General features: G+C 35.2%; 1 protein-coding gene and 1 long non-coding RNA gene across 4 annotated transcripts in view; one reads left to right on the top strand and one right to left on the bottom strand.

Annotated features, from left to right (window-relative positions):
- The window catches only part of LOC135081163 (brain tumor protein), a 666947-nt gene that overhangs the window by 428442 nt on the left and 225587 nt on the right, over positions 1-12918 (top strand). The window lies entirely within an intron of this gene.
- LOC135081295 (uncharacterized) lies at positions 2687-3627 on the bottom strand. Its single transcript, XR_010259177.1, has 2 exons — positions 3306-3627; positions 2687-2931 (listed from the first exon to the last, which is right to left on the bottom strand). It is a non-coding gene; the product is annotated as an uncharacterized LOC135081295 (long non-coding RNA).

Below are 12918 nucleotides of genomic sequence, written 5' to 3'. Positions count from 1 at the left end.
CTTTTAGGGGGGGGAGGGGGTCAACAAAAACCTCACTAAATCTCACGTGGGGGAGAGGGGGGGTCTCGGGAAATATCACGTATTTTTTTCCACAAGAAATAGAGAAATAGTTTGCCAGAAAACTGGGTTAAATCTTAAGTAAAAAAATTGGCCAAGTGCGTGTCGTGCCACGCGCAGTGTAGGGTTCCGTAGTTGTCCGTCGTTATCACAATATATTTCAGAAGTAAGCAATTACTTCATCTAAAGTCACTTTTAATAATTTCTTCTAAGGATTTTTATTAGGTATGAAATTTTATAATACATGAGTAAAACGACTATTACTCTTAAACTAACTGATCTATCTTAACCGCTATAGTTTTCCTTGAAAGTTCATAAAAAGCACTATAATCTTGAATTTTTTTTAAATTTATCAAGCCAACAGTTTAGTTTTTAGCGGGGGGATGCCCTACTCGGACAAAAATTGGCACTTAAAACTTTAACATTTTTCAAACGGATCCCTAAATCTAAAAATGGTCTTAGAAACCCCTAAGCCATTTTAAAAGACCTATCCAACGATACCCCACACGATGGGATAGAAGACGAAAAAAAAAATCATCCCCACTTACATGTAGGGGAGCTACCCTAAAAAAAATTTTTTTCAAAATTTTATTCTGCCGTTTTGTCGGCGTGATTAATATACGTACCTCTACAAAATTACAGCTCCCTAGTGCCAATAGTTTCCAAGCAAAACCTCGGACAGACAGACAGCCAGACATATCGAAACTATAAGGGTTCCTTGTCAAGACTAAAAAATGATATTTGTATGATGATAATGTCATTTTATTCTATACAGTCTAAACAAATAAAACTAAAAATGCTTCCGTCTGCATGTGTGAATACTAAAATGCAGAATAAATGACGAAATTAAGAAAATTATAAAACAAGTTATTTTTTTATCAAAATCGATTTTGCTAGATTATTAGTGATTTTGTAGAAAGGAACGTACTTCTGTAAAAAAACAATGTGACCCTAGTACTAACCGCTGTCACTACACGTGTTTTTCTGGATCTATTCGTAATCAGTGGGCTTAGTGCGACTTTACATCAATCGTCATCCGCTAGCGACTGCGTAAAAAATGACATACATTAAATGTATGATGATTGTAGTGTCCCTAGCAGATACTTTCAAGAACTAAAATCTTCAACTTTATAGATCTTTTTGATGCACTCGTTAGCGACAACGTTAAAGCACACAAAAAAAATGTTTCTCAGTTATATTACTCCAAAACTATTAAATTTCGGATTTTTTTAATATCACGTGAGATTTGGGGGTGGGGGAGGGGGTCAGGTAAAATCTCACCAAATCTCACCAAGGGGGGCGGGGGGGTTGAAAAATAGCCAAAATTGTCTCACGTAATTTATGGACGCCCCCTAACATGGTTTAAAAGTATACAAAGGTACCTAAGTATCTAATATAGTAACATTTTTATTAAGATTATTAGTAATTTGTTTTTTATACAAATTATTAATAGTCCCGTTAGCCCCTCGTACTAAGCTAAATATGCTTGTGTCAGGAGTGAGCTCACCATCACGGGACCGAACCCGCGTTCGATCACGAGTCGGCCAGTCCGACCCCTTCACCGTTCGGCTATCGTGGCTTCAGTAACAATTATTATAATAGAGATATTGAAATATCAACCAAAACATCACAACAATAAGGCATATGCCTTGATTTTACCGCGGCTCAAATTCCAAAGATCACTCCCATTCGACTCACGGTTACTCATCAAAATTACAATATTTAATGCTAAATGATTCTACCGCTTTTATAATTGATAATGCTGCCACCATATCCGCTGGCCTATTAAACTATTTGAAACGTCATAAAGTCACCGCTTCCCAAACATCCTGGCGTGATGTATAAATCGTTCGACACTATCTTCGCTTTTAAAAGTGATCGACATAATTTACGAGCGGGATGTGGCGTAAAAGGAAAAGTTCTTAGTAAGAATTCCGTGTGGTTTTTTGGTGAGTTGGAATGAGTATTTCAACCAAAATATTGTGAAGATTATTGAGGTAGGTTTTCCAAAAATTTTTAGTAAAATCTTTTCACATAGAACCCATTTTTGACACATGCTTATTTTAACATGCATTGAGGGGTTAACACAAATGTCATAAAATATGTACCTACCTAATAAAGTAGTCTTTAAAAAGTATATTACGATTCCTTGAGTCCCATTACCACACATTGTGCTCTTGCATATTTAAGTAGGATATTTTTTGTATGTAGGAATACTTAATAATTAGGTATCGTTTTTTTTTTTCACGGTTTATTCAGATTCGATGTGCTATTTTTAAGTTTTTCCCAACTTAAACGGATCCCCAAAAGCATCCAGTTCGGACACGTCACAAATGGACTCGCATACCGATCCTGTATTAACCATAAAGTTAATATTCCTTCGGAATAGAGCAACAATCACGAGCTGTCAAACGAAACCAAAAATGAGATGTCATATGTGTGTGTAAAAATAAATATGTGTGCATGTCAGTGATGTATGTATGTCGTTACTTTTCACATGAATATCGATATCGATTAAATATTAATTAACACCTAACAGTAATAATATAAATAGAATAGGATGGAATGGAATTGTAGGTATATGGGAATTGGGAGAGTGGCCAAAGAAAATAAAAAAAAACTCAGAAGATTAAAATTATTCAACTTATTTATTTGGAAGAATGAGAGTTACAAACATCAAGACATCCATACAAACTTTCGCATTTATAATATTAGTAGGAGTAAAACAATAATTAAAAAATGATAATTCTGACGATAACGTAAGAAAATAGGATTCTAACGATGTAATAATCGTTGTTGGCCGTATAGTGTAGTGGTTTGAAACGGACTACTATTCCGGAGGTAGCGGGTTTGATTCCCGCACAGTACAAACATCTGTGTGCATAAACATATTTATTATTATATTTAGTATGTAATATTTAGTTTAGTTTATTAACTAACAGGTAATTACAAAATAATACTTTTCTATATTCACATACAAACGCCATTTATGTACCTACATAATCAGCAGTGACTGTGATAAACAGCGCAGAAAATATATTTATCGATTGTGGTACAACCCTAGTGTAAAACGAAAATTATTTCTTTACACAAAATATTCATAAATTCTGGATTATGAGCATGAAATCTTTGCTTACAACTTAAATTAATGTTTAAAGAACATAATTATCACACTTAGTGCTTAAAATTCTAAGCGCATTTACAAAAATAAAGCTAAAGTTTGGAGGTGTCGATTTCAATAAATTTACCTGTGAAATGAATATTTTGCAGGATTATTCCTTTGGTGTACATCACAATCAAGGACGGAACAGGTCACCATTATATAAGAAAACAAATTTTCCAAAAATAAACAGGATTTTACGATATTTTTATAAAAAACTATAATTTAAAATTTTCTTTGTGCCTCTATGTGTCACTGCCTGTCAAATCTTTTGCAAAAATGGTTCTATTGACGTGACGATGATAGCATCACACATCTCTTTTTATCACACAGGGTTGCAGATAGTGACATCTCGCTCGCTCATTCTTTGTTGCTCTATTCCGAAGGAATATTAACTTTATGGTATTAACATAATTGAGAGAACCCATTAAAATATGATTTTTATTTGTATTCGTTTAAATTCTTTAAATTCCACAGTAAGATTAATATGGATGATGAATTTGTTTCTTCTCGTTGTTCTGATGGCTATGAAATTACTTTTAAAAGGTTTATTACTTAGTTTCTTTGTGTAAGTTTTATCAAACTACATTAAACATGATTTATGCATAGACTAAAAAGCCGGCGAAGTCATTTTTAGAATGATCGAAATACCTATTTTATGGAAAATTTAATATGTTAAGTAGTTATTACAAAATTATGTAGGTAAATAATAATTGATTTTTTTAATTTTCTTGAAGTATTTTTTGCGTAAGGTAGGTAGAGTATGCAATATTTCACGCCATAAGTTATGAGCCTGGCATTTTCAAAATAATTTCAAATTGCAATCAAATTCACACACATCGCATGCGATTTAGAAATCTAATAATTCAAAAATACGTCTCCACGTACGAATTTCAGCGCTCAGAACCGTCTTTCTTACCCGAGAATTAAACTCAACTCTAAAATACCAAAAAGTAAAAACTCTTAATTCAAAGCTATCATGCGCGAGCAACCAAATACAAGTATTTGGTTACCATGTAACGAAAACTAAATCTAATATTGTACCTTCAACCAAACATTCCCAAATCCGAACGCCACAGTCAAACACAAAATAGCCGAATGTTTTTTTACCATTTTCCTGAGGCTTGTTATTTGCCGTAACACCCGAAAAAAGTTAGCTAGTAACGTGAGGAGGGGGAATCGGAAATATCAAAGGGACGTCAGTGACGTCACTACCTGCAAAATGGCTGACATATTCCTCTGATCTCAATTAACGCGCGAAAAATAGAAAATAGAAACAGAAATGAAAAGGGGAAACCTGCATTTTTATTTGTATTCCAACTTAGTTCCCCCTGCGTGTCCTGCGGGCAATTCTGCTAACAAAATAGAAAATGAATAGGAAACAAATATTGTAGCCGTTACTATTTTTTGTTACTGGCAATCAATTTTTTTTTGTTTAGTAACCGAACATCTTAAAGAGGGTTAATTCTGGCAATTAACAAATTAATACACAAGTAAGTTAATTATGAGTGCTTTAGCGTCTGATTTTTCAATCATCGGATAACTTTTAGCTGAAGAATAAGTTACATGGCACATTGATAGTTTCAGTGGGAACTATGTCAAAATGACAATTTTTTTCTTTTTTGAAATATCAGCACTTAGTTGTATTGCTTTTCATGGTACATACATACTTATTAACCGATTTCATTTCACAAGCCAGTTTTAAAACACCATCACCTAAGCAAAGTTGTCATCCTAAAAGTAGCTACCCCAAACCCTCCAGACAAAACTTATACCTAATTACAATCAACATCAAAAGTTTGAATTTCAATCTATCAAAGCATCCAGACAATACCTCATTAATTTGGGCAGCTAAAATAATACCTATAATACTTGTAATTAGAATCCCTCTCCGAACCCTCATTTTCATAATACCTAGGAACATTCAATCTACACATTTTTGTCGCAAAATAGCACTTATATCAACGACATAAGATGTTGCTGTTTACTTTGCTAAATGAAATGCACGTTGCAAATTGATTCGTAATTTCATATCTGGCGAGTCCCAATCAATTAGCGGTGTTGTCCCCTCTATGCATACAGGGTGATTTTGTTATCAGCATCCAAATTTTTAGGAGCGACTCAGAATCAGTAACTTAATCGATTTACCTACTTAAAAAAAAAACAATATGTATTTTTTTCATATCTAATTATTTTTATCCGCTGCGCGCGGATTCAAAATTGGCTCACTTGGATAATTTGCTTCGTTCATAGAAAAATACGTGCACACAGTTTACTACAAAGCTTATAGACATAATGCTATGCGAGAAGCCTTAACTTTTAAAAATTAAGATATGGGCACCCGCGAATTAGATTTTCAATATTTTTTTTCGCGAAAAATGCCGCAATTAAGAATAATTATGATAAAGTTGTATTTTTAAATTGTTCTAAAGAGCTTATTAAAAAAAAATGATGCTGATAACAAAATCACCCTGTATACCTGTCTGCATAGCTGATCGCTTAGCAACCGGACCCTTCCTCGTGGTGGGCATATACCTTTATATACTAGGGCTGCCAGCATGAAAGTTATCGATTTTATAGATATTGCTTTTGTTATAGATTTTACATTTCCTGCGCAGGAATAATATAGAAAATAATTTCTTTAAATTTAAATCTTAAGATAATTTAAACTAACTTTTGATTTTAAGGAAAGAATAATAGAAAAAACACTTTTCTAAAATTATGCTCATTTAATATGTATACCAACTACTTAATGTACGAAATGCTATTCAAGAATATATTTATGGCTTGTGACAAGTCTAAATATAGAAATTCATGCATCAAGCATGCATGAAACTTTCTGCGTCGTCGATCAATTTAATGGGATAATGTGTCTTATTATTTAAAACACATTTGATTCAATGTGATACGCAGGGAAGTACCTATGTACCTTGCATCAAATGATGCATTCCATTCGTTTCTTATTCAGAAACTTTTCAGTCGTAACAAATGCGATTCTGCAGAAAAAATTAGTTGTCTGGAGTGTCGCACTTTAAGGATTTCCATATCTATTACAACTGTCTACAGTATTTTTGCGCACGGGTTATGCATAGCTTATTTTTATTACTTTAATACCTAGAAATAAGAATAACAACAAAAAATTGTTCTGAATTTGCTTTTATGTGTAAAAAATAGAAAAATGCATATCAATGAATATATGAAACATGGTCATATAGATGATTCAATTTGTTGCCAAATATTTTTCTTTCTTTCTTTCTTTCATTATTTCTTATTATTAAAACATACTAAACAATCATTTAGGATTCATTCTCACAAGAGAAGTTTTAAAATAGAGTCCAAATATTTATTAAAAATGAAAAGTTCTACTTCCCTGTCGTGTTCCATAGAAGATTTTTCTCATAAAAACCTAACCCTATCATGCTTTCAGGATACTGGCCTTGGTAACGTCGTCTCTCAAATCCCACTATATTTTGACGGAAGCGTGCCCCCTGTTCTTGCGAATAAGCCACCATAATTATCTATAAATGTATCCCAATGAGAATGTGACGTGCATCTTTAGAGACATTCTACTATGAAGATGGAAAATTCAAATCGCTATAACTTCTTCAAAAGCAAATATTTTCGATTTGTAATCGCACTTTTTTATGTAAATTAGGTTATGTAATCAGAATATAATAAGTAAAATCCATGCGCAAAAAAAAATATTTTTTTTGTTGACCGGTGTTATATTTAAACTTTTCCTGCAATTAATTATCGTGTAGTAACCCTAGGCAGGCCAGACGGCTAGACGCCGAGACGGGAGGGGGGAGGGGGGTTTGTTAAATGAAATCACTGCCACTCGATTGCAGAGCAGTGCGTCGGACATTTTACGCTCAATCTGGGGGTAGGGAAAAAGCCAGACAATAAATAATGAAGCCTATGAATACCGGCAACTATACGTCCATAATTTTTTTTAAATTGCGAATATTATAAATGCAGGAGGTATAGCTTGGAGCGCACCCATTTTGAGGTGTACAGTCAGCGTCGAATAGTTCGTGATACCCAAAATAGCCAAAAAGTTGACAACACAACCTTATTCCAATTGTAACAAAGACGTGTTCCGAACTTTTTGGCTACTTTGAGTGTCACGAATTATTTGACGCTGACTCCCATAATGAAGCGCACCTGAACTATTCGTCGAAGCGCACCTATATTATGTTGCTCTGGTAATTAGTAGACATAAAGTTCAAAATCTTTATTTAGTAAAAAACATAGGTGCGCTTCCAAGAATAGTTTAGGTGCGCTTTATTAGGTACGCCTCAAAATGGGTGCGCTTCGAGGAATCTCGGTGCAGAACTAAGTCTGTATATCTGTCGTTTTCACGCTTAAACTTAACAAAATTAAATAATTTGTTATACAGTTCGAAACCCAGGGAAAATCATAATAGTTATTACCCCGGTTTTTGAAGGTTCAGATTAATTTTGTTCGTTTCCTAAATTAATCTGAACAGTAATTGGATTGGATCTAGAACTTTTTACCCTTGAGCAGGTCATAGCGTCGCGGGTTGAGCTAAGTTTTTCTGTGCTTAAAACTAAAATGTACTTACCTAAAATAAGTAAAAAGTTGGCAAAAGTGATATTTTTAGTCCTATATTTTTTTTTCTTTTTGGGACAGAATTTTACTTAGGTAAATGTGTTCAGCTCACTACTTAGCACTTTCAATATTTTTCTATGTTATACAGAATTTCCTACTTAGTTTCCTTTTGACCAAACGAAGAATGAAGGTGAGCTATTTCTATAATATCAAAATTTGTTTAGCTAGGTGTACTTATAATAATTTTAGCACTATTCCTAGTCATTAAAGTTTCCTAAAGAAAGCATTGGCATTTGGCATCTTATGGTGTTACATAATAATTATGTAATTTGGTGGTGTTTACCATTATTAGATACACAACTCTTTTTGTCTGTATTCACAAACATTACTATGAGGTCTCACAGTGCGCGTAGACGCACACAGACACACGAACCAATCACAGACTATTCAACGCTGTGCATTCGATTTGCTGCTTCACCTAAGCAAGTATCGTTTGTGAATACGGGCGTGAATCGCTACGCCACTCGGATACAATAAATCGGATTATTGTCCATCATATTGTGCTGAATAAAGACTTTCTTATTTACTCAAATGACTGGAGTAAGTAAGTAAGCGAAACTTAGAGACCATTTGCGTCCCAAAAAATGTCTCAACTAACTTGACTAGTTGACGCAGCGAAATCGACGCGGTCCGTTGCCTCGCGACGCTCCATCGCGACGTAATACGCTTCCACTTCTCACCCCTTCCTTTCGATGTAACGAAAAATATATCAAAGGTGCTTTAGAGGAGCGTTTACGTGTGATGTAACGTTCGCTTACAAGCTCAAACTGTTAAGGTTACGATTTGTTATTGTATTGATTGGTCGAGGATTATTAATGTTTCGTTCGAGGCAGTTACTGGTTACAATTTGAAATGAAATACTCATAATAATCTTTCAAAAATAATCCAGATGCCAGTAGGTAGAAGTAACAGTATGCATTTTACATCCTTGATTTGATTCTTCATTCTTAACAGTGTATTTTCAAATACCAAATTACTAAGCGGTTTGATTGAGTAGTAATTTATAAGTAACTAGCGGCCTTTCTTAGCGGATAATGACATCTAGGTACCTGCATGCCAAATTTCAGCCCGATCCGTCCAGTGGTTTGGGCTGTGCGTTGATAGATCACTATGTCGGTCAGTCAGTCAGTCAGTCACCTTTGAGTTGTATATATTTAGATTACTTGGATAATCGTTTTAATCTTTGATTGTTATCCATATGCGTATCTTGCAAGATTTCAACATCATCACCACTGCTGTGGCTCCTCCAAGCGCCATTTTAAGTACCCAATCTCCAGCTTGCAAGACTTGCAACATAATGAAGATCACTGTATTTACCAACGATTCGCTCGAATCTAAATTTACACGCGAGCGCTCACAATGTGTGGCCACCTTTACAAATCACGTCACGGTCCCGTGACGTCGTCGTAACGTAAATGGACGCATAAATAATGCGTTAAGGACCCCGGGAAACAAATCGGGTCCACTCCGCGTGTGTGCGTAATTATGTTTATATACGATGCGTATCATAAAGTACAGGCGAGAGGAAAAGTGGTGGTGGGAAGAAGGTATGGAAAAGAAAATGGCGGATAAAAAACTAGGATTTCCATAGCGACCGGTCCTACGCTGCCCGCATCCAGGTTCTTCCAGCAACCACTCGAGAACTTTTCTGCTCCAACGGCCAACAGCTTTTACAAAGTAGGTACAATACCTTCATAGTAAAAAGTACTTGCGCAGGACAAATGAGAAACCATAAGAATTGGAAGACAATAGAACTTTGCTGAAAAAACAAATATTAAATATTATTTGATTATATTAAAAAATATAAAAAAAAAGCTTGATCCACGACAGCACATCATAATCCAGAATGGATTTGGACATAATAACGTAAAAGATGTAAAGTAATTTAAAGTACTTCCTACTAATATTGTAATTAATAATAAATAACAATGCTTTCATTAAAGTTTCTGTGTAATATACAGATGTAATTAATTGCATTTATCTATCAACGCGAAAACATTTATTCAATACAAACATTTCATACTTTTATTTGCACAACAATTTCAACAACTAACCTCTGTACACAGATCACTCGTGTGGGACAAAAATGCAATATGATCTGTCAATATTGGCGCCAAATGTTTGGATAAAGAAAACAATAATAACTAGAGGTGTAGGTTCTACTTCACAGTAGTACCTATTGCAAACAACTAGTTTTTTTTTTAACGAAGAAACTCTTGGCCTGTAATTCACCTGATGGTAAGTGATGATCAGGCCGAATTTGGAAGTGAGCTTCACCCGGAATCCTCAACCACAGTGGAACTGGCTATGTTACCTCTTAACTGCTTGAACACAACATTGTTATGGCGACAGACTTAGGTAAGATGGTGGTAGCTAACCAGGCTGACTTAGGATAAGCCCTACCACCAACCAAACCGAACAGAAAAATCTGCCCCCACTGGGAATCGAACCCGGGACCTCTGCGTCTGAAGCAGGTAGTCTTACCACTAGACCACAGAAAACCATAGAATTATAATTCTATGGTTACACCAGCCAAAAGCATAGATACTGTTGTCGCAAAAAAAAGTTGGAGCCGTGTAATGGGAGAATAAATATCCCATATTTTTTTATGTTGCCTATTGGTAATTCTATCATCATCATCATCATTTCAGTCACAGGACGTCCACTGCTGAATATAGGCCTCCTCTAATGATTTCCATATTGACCGGTTGGTAGGGCCTGCATCCAGCACCTTCCTGCTTTCTATCAGGTCGTATCATTGCCAATAGGGATGTTTCCTGGGTCAAAAAGCAAGAGTTTTAATTAGTCCGTCAGTTAACTTATCAAAAAATACTCTACACGTATTTTTCACTTTTTCAAACTAATGAAAATTTAAAGAGATAAAGCGCGCCAAAGTTCATAAGAAGAGGCCCGTGACGTCAATGCTTGCATAAAAGTGCCGCACGTTGTGACGTCGTGCGGAACTTCAACGCACCATAACTATGTAATTATTTGTTAGATTGAAAATAAAAATATATGTGTCCAATATTTTTTGATATTAAACATGACGGACTAAAAAAATTTTTTTAGGAAACTAGCCCATTGTCAAAACAATGTTCATTTTCCTACCATGACAAATGTTTGGTTTACATAGAAATATTCTTCTCTTTCCAGTTTTTTTTTTGCGACTAAATTAACCTTCGTCCTTACTTCCACTTTCCACAATAACTTATCTATTTTGTCGTTGACTGTACCGACAATTTGATGAAATATCTACATTTTATGCAGGATAGGTAGGTACTTTATTTCCATATTTCTTTTACTATACACTACATGCAGTATGCAGCCATTACAATAAGACAGTAGTCGTTTCTATAATAAATATTATATTCCGTCAACAATAATACGAGTATTTGCTACACAATAATAAGGCCAGATTTTACTTAAAAATTTAAATAATCTTGAGATTGCTGAAACCGTTCACTTAAATGTTGTTTTCATACATTTTTATCATGTTGTTTCCTTGGATGAAAAGAAAAACAACTCAAAAATGTTTCTTTTTGTTTAAGGATGGAGTCTTTTCTAGTAGCGTGGATTAAAGATTTACCTAACTGCTTCATATTAACATATTAGTATAACAGTCGTTCAATGAAAAATACATGATTTTTCTACCAAAAACGCAGTACCTACCTACTATGATTACGTAGTTGCAAGTAAACATCAAACAATAAAAACATCATATCTGTCACCTTTGTCAAAGTCAAAGATAGCTCACTAAAACATTCAGATTCATTTCTTTTAAATAAATAAATCCTTCGGCCTGATCAACACTTACCATCAGGTGAGATACAGGCCAAGAGCTTCCTCGTTGTGGATAAAAAAAAATATCCTTGGACATTTTACACTGCGCCGCGCGCCGTCTAGAAAATATTTTTATGCCGTCAATTCCATATTACCTAATGAGTGGAGAAAAGCTAAAAATCGCGGGAAAATACAGTAGCTGCATTATACCTCAAGTCCTCTCGATTACTCCGAACTGAAAATCGAGTTTGCACTTTCTAAAACATCGCGCTGGCCACTCAAGGGAGGGTGTAGGCAGTAAATCTACCGGCCAGACACTGTCGCCTCTGACACCTACGTAGTATATGTCCTCTGTCTATTTCGTCTAGTGATGTGACTTGACTTTTTAGAGAATTGTTTAAAAATTAGGTCTAAGTAGGTAAGTATGTCTTCCAGCCCGTGTGGGCAGGCCTCCTACTAGGTGGACCGACGATCTGGTAAAGGTCGCGGGAAGAGCCTGGATGCGGGCAGCGCAGGACCGTTCATTGTGGAAAACCTTGGGGGAGGCCTTTGTCCAGCAGTGGACGTCATTTGGCTGAAGAGGGGGAGGTAAGTATGTACGCAGGCCGCTACCAATCGGGTAACATGGAAAACATTGGGGGAGGCCTATGTTCAGCAGTGGACGTCCTATGGCTGAAATTATGATGATGATCAGGTAAGTATGTTAATGTAAGTATTTTTTTTTAAATATTTGTGTTAAAATTATTGAAATTCTTGCATTTGCAATGCTAAATATAGACGTGTAGAATAAATCATCTGTGATGATAATGTCTTGCGTATGAGTATTATTAATAATGGCGAATTTGATTTGAAACTTTTGTTTAAATAGAAGCGTGAAGTTTGACGGAGATGGTGTTAATAGAACTTATCACATCAATCTACATGCATCGTCTAACACGAATCTACATATACTATCTATACTAATATTATAAATGCGAAAGTAGCTCTGTCTGTCTGTCTGTCTTGCTTTCACGCCTAAACCACTGAACCGATTTTGATGAAATTTGGCACAGAGATCGTTTGAGTCCCGGGAAAGGACATCCCGGTTTTTGGAACAGGGACGCCCGCGATAAAGTTTTTCTGTGACAGATAAAATTCCACGCGGGCGAAGCCGCGAACGGAAAGCTAGTAAGGAAATAATTAATAAAACATAAAGGATTCTTGCTAGATGCTCTTATTATTATCTTCATACATTATAACATCAATGAAGATTTCTATCCATTATTTCACAAATGAAACTATCAGCCTAC

This window comes from Ostrinia nubilalis, chromosome 19, assembly GCF_963855985.1.
Source record: "Ostrinia nubilalis chromosome 19, ilOstNubi1.1, whole genome shotgun sequence".
NCBI classification, from domain to species: Eukaryota; Metazoa; Arthropoda; class Insecta; order Lepidoptera; family Crambidae; genus Ostrinia; species Ostrinia nubilalis.
Note: the sequence above shows the minus strand (reverse complement) of the source record. Positions and strands in the feature narration are given on the sequence as shown.